At 36.3% G+C, this 11,163-nt stretch overlaps 1 pseudogene across 1 annotated transcript; it reads left to right on the top strand.

Annotated features, from left to right (window-relative positions):
- The first annotated feature begins 1,338 nt into the window (after positions 1-1,338).
- Positions 1,339-5,768, top strand: LOC149497637 (vacuolar protein sorting-associated protein 60.2 pseudogene; annotated as a pseudogene). Its single transcript, XR_016320095.1, has 3 exons — positions 1,339-1,436; positions 1,536-1,647; positions 5,610-5,768. The product of XR_016320095.1 is annotated as a vacuolar protein sorting-associated protein 60.2 pseudogene (transcript).
- Positions 5,769-11,163: the final 5,395 nt, after the last annotated feature.

Raw genomic sequence — 11,163 nt, 5'->3', positions numbered from 1 at the left:
GCTAGGTGGAAATAAATCGAGACAGAAATCGCTGGGTGTTAAGGCTACCCTTGAACCACATGTAATCAGGGATAGCCTGATGATGAACGTACTGCCTAGCTACGCGGATGGGATAATAAGCAAGTGCCATGGACAGTCCACACAGGGGGCACATAGAGCATGTATGAGGGAATTATGACTTGCTCTATGTACCACCAAGTCCATCTGACTCCTTCGAAGGTAAGATCTTGAAAAATAGCAGTACAGTCCTCTATAGTCTCACCAATCAAACAACGCTGACATTGGACGTAGATTCGTGGTCTATAATCAAACATCAACTAGGTCGGTGGCAGAGCCATCACCTGTAGCTTCTCAAAAGACCATAACTATAAATGCATATTCATTCTGTATCCTCGTATCATCATCGGATCAGGCGGGGGCATAAAGACATGCGTCAACAGTTTGCCCCCCCACTTTATCATTCATTGTGTAAACGATTAATGTTAAAGTGGCCCATTGACGCGCCTTCAACCTTGGATTGAATGAAGTAGCTGTCTTGATCATCTGGTCACGTCCAAAGCTCAGTCTGATCGGCTTTGTTGGCTCCAGACGGATCGGTAATGATCTCCAAAACTCGGTCTAATTGGTTTTGAAGATACCTCCTCAGCTCAGTTTAATCGGCTTCAGAGGGTTTGGCCGTGTCCAAAGCTCAGTTTAATCGGCTTTGTTGTTCACCTCCTCAGCTCAGTTTAATCGGCTTCAAAGGATTTGGCTGTGTCCAAAGCTCAGTGTAATCGGCTTTGTTTCAGTTGAGAGGCATTTGTGTTATAGTAGATTGTGTTGCATTATAATTAGGAAAACATGTATGTCTTTGTTTATAAATTTTGTATTCTAATTGGAATTCCAACTACTCTGTAGCTAAACACTTTATCATAATTACCACCTCTAACTACCAACAGCTAGCCTTCGACTATAGCAACGACTGTAATTGCTGTGAGTGCCTCAATAAAGAAGGTACTCACAGCAAGTAATAGGAACATTTTGGCATTCATCATTGAAAATTCAATACATGCTAGATCAACCATGTTGCATTGGGCTATGGGGTATACACCTTGAAATGTTTTCCTGGTACTGACTGAAGGGGCATGGTTCATCACTCATGGATGTTAAAGTGGAGTGAGTGTATTTGTACATTGGCTGGAACGTGCATAAACATCTGACTGGGAAGTGAATGCTTTATAAAATATCCAATAAATTTTGTGAGGTTTTCTTGGTGTGCATATGTCCATTTTTAGTTAAAAATTTATGTACGTCCTGAAGTAATTAATGGTACCACTTGACTATTTATAAATTTATTAAATTAAATTTGTCCTGTTCCTCCTTAGATGTCAGCTTTGAAATCCACCAACAAGGAGTTGAAAGGAATGATGAAAATTGTGAAGATTCAAGACATAGATGTATGTGATCTCATGACTTCCCCTTACTCCCTCTGCTTTCATGTTAAGTTACCTTTGGGAATTTATGGTGCTAAATAGGTTACTTTCTGCCATATGTAGAACTTGCAAGACGAGATGATGGACCTAATGGATGTGAGTAATGAAATCCAAGAGACCCTCGGTAGAAGCTACAATGTGCCTGATGATATTGATGAGGAAGAACCCATGGGAGGTAAGCTCAAATTTCATCTAAAGGTCATTCTGGATAATTTGTTTTGAGCATGTAGAAAATTAATATTTTGATCTTTACCTATTTATTTAATGTTCTTGTGAGAAGCCAGAGTAAACTTCTTATTCAAATAATCTGTAATTATTGAATTATGTCGCATTGGTAAATAAAGTATGTCATGCCATCAGTCAGTAGCATTTAACAGTTTCTTTTCCTTATTCTTCTTCTTCTTCTTCTTCTTCTCCCCTATGGGATCAATTTTAAATGACATCCATGCATTAAATTGGAAGAGAATGTTCCATGTGTTTATATACATGTTATTTAATGCTGATTAAATTTTGCAATGCAGAACTTGATGCTCTGAAGGCAGACATTGACAAGGAACCGGGATCGGGAATCAAAGGAATGAGATGTAAGTTCGCCTCTATGGCACCCCACGTTTATAATGAAACGGAAACACCAATAATCGAGATTAAAACGCTCTATGGCACCCCACGTTTATAAGGAAACGGTAACACCAATAATCGAGCAAAGAACAAGATAAACGCCACAAACGAGTTGATAAGTTTACCTTAATTCCTGATGCAATTAGAGGATAGCAAATTCTCACAATCACTCTAATTAAGAAGAACATGCAAGAGCATGAACAATTCTGCCTTAGATTCAATTTATGCCAAAAAAATCTCGTTTTACATCTTAAGGAGGCTATTTATATGCCTTAAACAAACATAACCCTAAAGAAGAGCATCTAACTAGGCTGCCCTAGGGCCAAAACACATGGGCTTAACTCTAAAACACAAAATAAAGTCATTTCCAGCCCAAAACAAATAACTTGATATTGGGCAGATTGCATGCATCATAAAATCAACCCAAAACAACTTAAATAAACACTATGAGCCCATATCCCTTACATATTAATTAGACCAAAACAAGCAACAAGGGATAAGAACACATCCAAGCCCACTAGGAAGCACCAATGGATCCATATCATTCCCCCTTTCCTCAAAAAGATTCGTCCTCGAATTTTAGTTAAAAGTTGAGGTATCCTTTTGCTTGCTAGGATAAGTCCACTTCTCCTTAGAATCCATGCCCTTTTCTTTACTCTTCTTCTCCTTTTTAGACCGTATTGAACTCCATTGTTTGCTACAACCTGAATATGCCTTTGCAACACCTTTGTCTCCATTGGATTGCTTCTATTGACTGGTTGATTTGGAATGGTGGAGCCAAGGATGAAATCGATTTGATGTTCTATCCCTCTCAAAGGTGGCAATCCACTAGGCAACTTTTCAAGAAAGACATCAGTGAACTCCTCTTTCTCTCTCTCAAGCAACTTTTTCTGATCAATATTCACTTCTTGAGGTGTCAATGGTGCAAGAACCACCTTTTCACCCTCACATGAAGATTGGGCAATCTCTTCTGGAACCACATGTTCAAAGTCCTGTAAAAGATCAACAAACACACTTGGCAAGGATGGGTTAAGATCATTAGTGGTAAAATAATCTTCTTTGCACAAAGGTACAAATATAGGCTGAATTTGTTTTTCCTTTTCTTCCCCCTCTTTCTTTTTATTTACACTCAATATATTTTCACTCGTTTTATTTTTGCACTCCTTTTCTTTATTGACAGCCTCAAAACTCATCTTTTGCTTTCCATATTGGTCTTCATCCACTTCTTTTGAGGAAAATGATCTTGGAATGGTCATCCACCCATCCTTTGTGAATGAATACCTATTGAGGTAATCCACATTTTTCCTTTCTTGCACCCTTCCTAACTTATTGTTCAAATCCCTAAAGTAATGATCAGGATGATCGACCTTCTTCTCTTCATGAGTTTGAAATCTAGTTGTTGTAGTACTAGGTCGAACTCTTCTTGTATTAGAGCATTGGGCAGCTTTAAACTCCTGCAACTCCTTTCTCATATCTTGGACAGAATTGTTGAAAGTTCTAAACTGTCCTAGGATTGACTCCATTACAAGTTTCAACTGGGGATCCTCCATTTGACTTCCCTCCCCACTATTATCTCCAAATGTGCCTGCACTCATGGTTAGTGTTCAAAATAGAAATCACAAAAACATTTGAGTCAGTGATAAAGCACTCCCTCACGTGTTTACACTCTTTAATCACTCCATGCAAATTCCTCCAATTGTACTTCGGAATCGTAGATTAACCAACCAATTCGAAAGCACGTTTTAGAATCAAGGATATAAATCTTACAATAAAAGTAAGCACAAACTCCAGAAAGAAGACTCAAAACGATAATGGATGGTAGCACAAGGACAAGATGATGTACTACTTAATTATATTAATTTAGAGTGTAGTGAACAAACAAATACATCCTAATAATGTAATAGAGGCAAAAGAAAGCTCAAAACAAGAATAAAAAAAACTAGAATTTAAAAGACAAATTCTGGATATAATGTATGAATTTAGTTCACTTCAAGCAAACCAAATATGGACCTAATTTACTTCTACCCAAACAATGCAAGCAAACAAAGAAAACCCAAAAAAAATTTTTTTTTTTAAGGTACTGTAGCACGAATGCTTCTGAGTTCCTGTAGCAAGTTACTGTAGCAGGCGTGCTTGACTTGTATCCTCACTTAACCCATAAATGTGACCCAATTTAGGTAGGGTAAGGCCTTAGCAAGGTGTAAGTGGATGGTTTGTGTCTCCCAATTTCAATTTAGGTAGGTAATGACTTAATATTTAGGTTGTCCAACAATGACTTTTGTGTTTTTTTTCAAGATCCCAAATCAAGTCAAAATATGATACCCTTCAATTGAATGTAAGATAGACTATCAATAAATTCCCAAATCAAGTCAAAATGCCTTTAGGTTGTCCAGCAATTGTGTCTTCCAATTTCAATCTAGGTAGATATTGACTTAGTATGTAGGTTGTCCAACAATTTTGTGTCTCCCAATAAGTAGGTAATGACCTTAACAAATTCTGACTTATCTCTCTTTATCAATGACCTTTTTTTTTTTTTTTTAATCAAGAAACAAGCAAACAACAAGAATATTCAAAGATAGATCTTGAATTAGTCAAAAGGGTAACTAGAAAATGATGCAAACAATAAGAAGATACAAAAAGAAAACTAGATTCAAGAAGATTTAAAGAGAAATTATCTAAATCCAACAAAATCTAAAGAGAAATTGTCTAGATCCAACAAGATCTAAAGAGATAATGTCTAGATCCAACAAGATCTAAAGAGATAATGTCTAGATCCAACAAGATCTAAAGAGATAATGTAACACGAAGATAAACAACAATGAATCCAACAACAAGAAAACTCAAATTCCTAACTAAGATAACAGAACTTACCCCAAAACTTTGATTTGGCTCTGATACCAAATGACAAGGAACCGGGATCGGGAATCAAAGGAATGAGATGTAAGTTCGCCTCTATGGCACCCCACGTTTATAATGAAACGGAAACACCAATAATCGAGATTAAAACGCTCTATGGCACCCCACGTTTATAAGGAAACGGTAACACCAATAATCGAGCAAAGAACAAGATAAACGCCACAAACGAGTTGATAAGTTTACCTTAATTCCTGATGCAATTAGAGGATAGCAAATTCTCACAATCACTCTAATTAAGAAGAACATGCAAGAGCATGAACAATTCTGCCTTAGATTCAATTTATGCCAAAAAAATCTCGTTTTACATCTTAAGGAGGCTATTTATATGCCTTAAACAAACATAACCCTAAAGAAGAGCATCTAACTAGGCTGCCCTAGGGCCAAAACACATGGGCTTAACTCTAAAACACAAAATAAAGTCATTTCCAGCCCAAAACAAATAACTTGATATTGGGCAGATTGCATGCATCATAAAATCAACCCAAAACAACTTAAATAAACACTATGAGCCCATATCCCTTACATATTAATTAGACCAAAACAAGCAACAAGGGATAAGAACACATCCAAGCCCACTAGGAAGCACCAATGGATCCATATCAGACATGGGAATGGAAACCGAGGCTGACGGTGTTCCTTCTTATCTGCAACCTGATAAGGAACCTGATCTGGATGCAGAACTCAACTTGCCATCAGCACCCACAGGAAATGCAGCAGCTCCGGCTGGTAGAAATAATGCTCTGGTAAATCCTCATATTTAGTTTATCACCTTGTGTTCATATTTTTGTTTCAAGAATGAATAGGGCACTCTTTGGTTGGAGTGCCTGCCAGATACCATTCCTGTTATTACTTGCAAGGCATGTGTCAAGGTATACATGACGTATGGATTTCATAATTGAACTTTGTTCGTGTAAAAATCTTGCTGATATGAAGTCTGCGTAGTGCATGAGATATATTATTATTCTTAGCAATTTGCTGTTTGTTTATAGTATTTTTATTATAATTTTTACTAAGATTCCTAGTATTTTTAATTAAGTTTATATAGTATTATTATGTTTTTATTTAAAAACTTCCTTGAAACACAACTCACTTGATTTTGAGAAAATTTGTAGGATTATGCAAGAAAAAGGACAAAAATAAGGCAAAATATAGCTTGGCACGCCCCAGCCCGTGCTGAGCCGCACGCCCATGCTACACATGCCCCAGACTTCCAGAGGCGCGCACGCTCCTGGCCGTGCCAAGGCACACGCCCGTGCGCTGAAGCCTGGTAAGACCGTGCTAGACAACACAGCCCGTGCTGAAGCCTCCAGACTTCCAGAGCCTAGCACGCCCCAGACCGTGCCAGGCAGCACGCCCGTGCCAATCAAGAAATCCTGAATTTAAGTCAAAAGTTGCCAACTAATTCTTACCATTTTCACAATACACTTTGGATACTCTCTTCACATGCCAGTCAAGGTTCAACCATATGCATTTGGAAAGCCATAATTGAGAGCAATTTATGGCTTGATTTAGAACTTTTCCACCTCACAAAGTTGGACTTTACTCATTAAAGCATAAGGCTTGTTCCCTCAAGAAGTCTATATAAAGAGGGGAAGGAACCATTCCAAACACACACATTACACTACACTCTTCTCCCATCCCTCATTTTATAGCTTTGTTTATAGCTTTGTTCTTAGAAGTTAAGTATTCAAGAGTTGTGCAAAGTTTCAAGGAAGCCATCCAAGCAACCTATCACTAGTTCTTATTTCTAAACTCTTAATCTTGTTTATTTCTTTCATTATTCTTATTGATTATGGAATATTTATCAAGTATTATTGAGTTTTATTTAAGTACTATGTGTAACTAAATTCTTATACTAGGGTTTTGATGTAGCTTAATCTCTTTTCCAATTTATGCAATTAGTTTTATTTTTCCTTATTCAAGTTATGATTTATTAATGAACTTAATGGCTCTAGGCAGAATCTTCCCCTAGATTGATTCATTTCAATTATCACTTTCGGAAGAAGGATCTTTGATATGAAAAGGTTAATAAAACACATGAGAATAATAACTTGATGCGGAAGCTATATGGTTTGACTCATGGGGGGTTTTTATGATTTATCAACCTTAAATTGTAAATTCATAAACAACTACATAACTTAATGATTTAATTCATATTTGATTGCGCTATTGGAAGATAAGTAATTAAATGGAATTAAAATAGCTAGCAATAAATCGGAAGAGCTTGTTAGTGAATTCAGAGTTGTTTCCCCTACTTGAATAATTAAATTGATTAATGAACTAATGAAATAAATTGGAAAGAATTAAGTGAAATCAAAACCCCTAGTAGCTTTACTTCCTTGATCCCTTTCAACCAATTTTTATTTACTTGATTCTTGTTTATTTTACATTTATCGACATGTAACACCCACCGCCCGATCCCGAAAGACCCGACAGTGGATGCCACATTCGGTGCCGGAGGCACCGTCCTAACCTACATGGAAATCATACAATCATATTATGAATTAGAAGTGACTTAGTATTCACAAGTTTAGCAAGTAATAATATTTTGTTTTGAAATTGCTTTGGGAGAGTCCTACAGAAAAACTGCAAGAGTTTCCCCTAAAAATAGAAATTTCCAAACATATGAATACAAAGCACTCCCAAATTCAAACTCCAAACCCCATCAAACTCCAATAACAACACAATAGCACTTCTATAATTTACATAAGTCCTCAATAACATTTTAATATTCATCGATTCAATTCATTCATGTAAACATATTAACTTCTATTTCCCTCCCAATATATATATCTATCAACAGAATTTACAAGAACAAGCTTACGTCATAAATTAACTAATATAATCTCCAAAAATGTACTATTTATACATGCCATAATTCTTAGTTACATAAAATACTAATCAATTACCAAAATATCTCTTCAGCTCTGATGCTACTCTTCAGGTCTTTATGCAGCAAGCACAATCTCCAACCTGCGCGTGATAAAAATCAACGCGTTGAGTGGATGACTCAGTGGTGCTAAATAACCAATAATTAAAATAACAAGAAATAGCCAAGGCAAATCTCGCAAGTGCTTTAATTAAGAAGATTATAAGTACAAATATGTCGTCATTCTTTTATTATAGCAAAATAAAATTTCACTCTTTTTAGTTAAGGCTCGTACTAATACAGAATGAATATAAGCAGATTTGATCGTGGCCTATGTTAGCGCCACCCCCATCATACAATCGTGGCCTATGAAAGCGCCACCCCCCTCACACAATCGTGACCTATGAAAGCGCCACCCCCATCACACAAATAAGCGTTTCCGCCTATTATAAGGGCTGATAACCCTAGCATATGATCATAGCTTTGTATAACCAAATCAATCTCAGCATACCACTTTTCAATCATGTATAGTAGAGCCCAAATCAAAATCATTCTTTCACAAAAGACTTTAAACTTCATTACTAATTACCCATCATTTCAAAATATCTCAACTTACAACTTACAAAAATGACCACATTCTTCAAAAGAAATATTTCAAATAGATATATACTTAATATTATCAAGAAATTTTCAGCATTTTCATAAACTTGACCTTTGCTGGGTTATTAAAACATAACTTGAGTTATGGGTCTCCAAATTGACTGAAATTAGATGCATTAGAAAGATAAGACAAAATTCTACAAATGTTATGAAAGGACTACAGCCCAGATCCATCAATAAGATAGCAAAAAATGCTCAGAACACAAGCCAACAGATCAGACCTGATTCAGCAGAACCAAGTCCAATGTTTAATGAATTCCTATTTAACCAAACACTCAAATTAAAACAATCTAGAATGAGAGAAGTCTCAAGACACAGGGAAACAACTTTTATGAAGAAGTCAGAGCCTAATCTTGTCATTAGAGTGGTCAAAATGGGCACTCAATTTCGTGATGGATGTGACCCGACACAACAGAGTTAGTTTGGGTGTTTCAGCCATAAGTTGAGCTATGTATCTCTAAATTGGACACAAGAGGATGGTTTGGAAAGATAAGAAGTAGAGATAAAAATTTTATGAAGAACATAAGACATTATTTTGCCATTTGGGTAGTCAAAACGGACAATCATTGCGGATATACAGGTAAGACACCATAACAGAACCAGTTTTGGTATTTAAATCATAAGTTGAGCTACAAGTACTGGAATTAGACATAAAAATATGTTTTCGAAAGGTGAGAAATAGAGCTACAACTTTCATGAAGAAGTCAGAAATAGATGAGAAGTATAAAGGGGTCAAAAATCAGTTCTAATCCCACTGCAGAACATATCTAACATTAAAATTCATCAATTTAACCAAAACATACAAAGTTCCCAAAATACATTCAAAATCCTAACCATGTAAAATCAACTTAAACAAGTGAAAGGGAAAGAGAATATGATTGCACTAACCTTCAAAACAAGCTTTAACAAGCTTGAATCAAAGCTTCTCAAGCTTTAGTCTTGCCCTTATCCTTGGTGGAAGGCTCTCCACCCTCTACATGTAAGAAACTCAAAATCAAACAAAGAAAACAAAAAAAAAAAAATGTAATTGGAGCATGATTTAGCATGTCTATGCTAAAAGAAAACTCTAAACCCAAAAATAAATAACTTATCATAAAATCACTTACTTGACCCAAGTAGGAAAATCACCAAATTCCTTGAAATTAGTCACCAAATATTACTTCTTCAGCTTCACTCTCTAAGATTTCTTAATTAAATCAAGTTAGATGGGTGAATATAAGTAAGAATTGAAGAAGAAGAAGAAGAAGAAGAAGAAGACGTGTAGGAAAAGAAGAAGGATATTGTTGCTCAATATTGATGGTTGCCTTTAATAAATCAACTAAAGGGTGTTTTGGTCTTTTCTCCAAATTGGATGGCTAGGATTAAGTCACTAGTAATCTAAGTCACTACAAATATTCGCCAATTAAATTCTTTCAAAATATTATTTATCTCCACAAAACTTCTAATTTACTCCATAAAAAAATAATTCCTCAAATTTTCTTACTTAATATAACACCATAATTCACTATTCACAAATTCTCTAAAGTCTCCAAAAATATTCCTTACTTACTTTCTACCCATAAAAACCATGCATACATGCTCCAAAAATGTTAAATAAAATATAAAACATAAGTAGTAATTTTTTCGGCCCAAAAATAATACCAACTTCCGGACCGGTGGTACTATTCACAGATCGGTAAACTACTATTGAAACACTGGAAAAACGGGGCGTTACAGCTCTCCCCCCCCCCTTAAAGAATTTCGTCCTCGAAATTCACCTGAATTAAACAACTGAGGATGCTGTTGTCTCATAATATCTTCACTTTCCCATGTAGCTTCTTCGGTCTTATGGTTTCTCTAAAGAACCTTTACCAAAGGAATTCTCTTATTTCTTAGTTCCTTGATTTCTCTAGCAAGTATCCTCACTGGTTCTTCCTCATAAGTTAAATCTGGCTCTATAGTCACAGATTCCACTGATATTACATGTGATGGGTCGGACCAATACCTCCTCAACATAGAAACGTGGAAAACATTATGTATCCTATCTAGGTCTGGTGGTAAAGCTAGTCTATAGGCTAATGGACCCACACGCTCAATGATCTCATATGGACCAATGAACCTAGGACTAAGCTTCCCCTTTCTTCCAAATCTCAATATCTTTTTCCACGGAGATTCCTTAAGGAAAACCTTATCTCCCACTGCATACTCTATATCTTTCCTCTTTAAATCCGTATAAGATTTCTGACGATCTGAAGCTGCTTTCAATCTATCTCTGATAAGTCTGACCTTTTCCTCTGTATCCCGAATCAAATCCGGACCTACCATCTTGCCTCACTCAATTCTGACCAACACAGTGGAGTCCTACATCTCCTACCATATAGTGCTTCAAAAGGGGCCATCTAAATACTCAACTGATAACTGTTATTATAGGCAAATTCTACAAGTCGAATGTACTTCTCCCAACTGCCCTCAAACTCAATAGCACAAGCTCTTAACATAGCCTCCATAATCTGAATAACCCGCTCTGACTGACCATCAGTTTGAGGATGAAAAGCTGTGCTGAAATTCAGCTTAGTACCTAGGGCCTCATGCAGCTTCTTCCAAAATCTAGAAGTAAATCTTGGATCTCTATCCGAAATGATGGAAGAA

This window comes from Jatropha curcas, chromosome 3, assembly GCF_041381405.1.
Source record: "Jatropha curcas cultivar XTBG-Jc1 chromosome 3, XTBG_Jcur_1.0, whole genome shotgun sequence".
Taxonomy (NCBI): Eukaryota; Viridiplantae; Streptophyta; class Magnoliopsida; order Malpighiales; family Euphorbiaceae; genus Jatropha; species Jatropha curcas.
This window is presented reverse-complemented; position numbering and strand designations above follow the sequence as displayed.